Below are 1,432 nucleotides of genomic sequence, written 5' to 3'. Positions count from 1 at the left end.
CGATCTGCTCGCGCGCGCACACACACAGATATATATGTATGTATGTATGTATATTTATGTACATATATGCATGCATATTTATCTATATATCTATGTACATACATACATGCATATGTATGTATCTACATATACACATACACACACACACACAAACACACACACACACACAGATATATATATATATATAATTACTATTAGCTTTAATTTACTATTATTATCACATTTTATAAGATATTTTTCGGTACCAACAAAAATTATCACATTCATAATTATTTATTTCAGTTTTTTTTCTTATTATTTTGGATTTTCTTACATACCAACATAATTCTTTTTGTATTTATGTATTCAATATTTAAATTGAATTTTTAATTAAATAGCACTTAAATTTTTAATATCACATTAAAAATATTACAAATATAATTTATTTCTTAAATAAAATAGATATTTCATGTATATTTTAAGTATTAGACATATGAATACATCCAAGTTATGCCATATGATGTAAATCCCCTTTCCTATCTTTTTCATTAATCCTTTCTCTATTTTTTTTATTTTTCATATATAAGGGGAAAAATGTCGCTGAAGAATGGAATGATAAACGCCGAGAAGATGATGAATACGAGTGGAAGAAGTATGGGCAAAAGTATATCAAAGGAATAAAAAAATATAGGTACGTACGCATATATTTTTACATCATGAATTATACATACATGCATATAAGTACGTGCATAATATATATCTATATGAAATAAATATATGAATGCATGATAGGCTGCCTACAAATTAAGTATATAAATCTTATTGTAAATATCATAAAAATTTATGTTATTGATCCATCGCCCCTTATCCATATCCTACTTAAAAATACATATATTTATGTGATATATGAGGAGTTGGAAGTTGGCCAACATAGATATGTTTTTATGATACAAATTATGTATATATATATGTTGTCAAAGGATATTTATCGAATGTAACATGCATGTTAAGAAAATGCATTGCAAATGTGCTTCCTTTGGATGCCATCTCACATAAATGTTGCATCATTCTCATAGTACTTGAATCCAAAGTCTTCTCTCTCTTCATGTATGTATGTATGTATGTATGTATGTATGTATGTTTGTAAATGCAGAAGTTATTTCAAATGTAAGAATAAGAATTGTGGGGCAAAGAAGAAGGTGGAGTGGCCAACAAATGACCCGAACAACATAGAAATATTGTACGAAGGAGAGCATAACCACAGAGTCATAATTGCTTTAGAGCTTGAAGAAGCTAATAAATATGATTTAGCTACTCAGATGTTTGGATCAAGGACCTGATTAATCAGACCTTCACTAAATCAAGATTTTTCCTTTTCATCCATCCATATATATATATATATATATATAGGAGAGAGGGGCATTTTTTTACTTTTAACTAAAGCTAAACAATT

Source organism: Phalaenopsis equestris, unplaced genomic scaffold (genome assembly GCF_001263595.1).
Source record: "Phalaenopsis equestris unplaced genomic scaffold, ASM126359v1 Scaffold000261, whole genome shotgun sequence".
NCBI lineage: Eukaryota > Viridiplantae > Streptophyta > Magnoliopsida > Asparagales > Orchidaceae > Phalaenopsis > Phalaenopsis equestris.
This window is presented reverse-complemented; position numbering follows the sequence as displayed.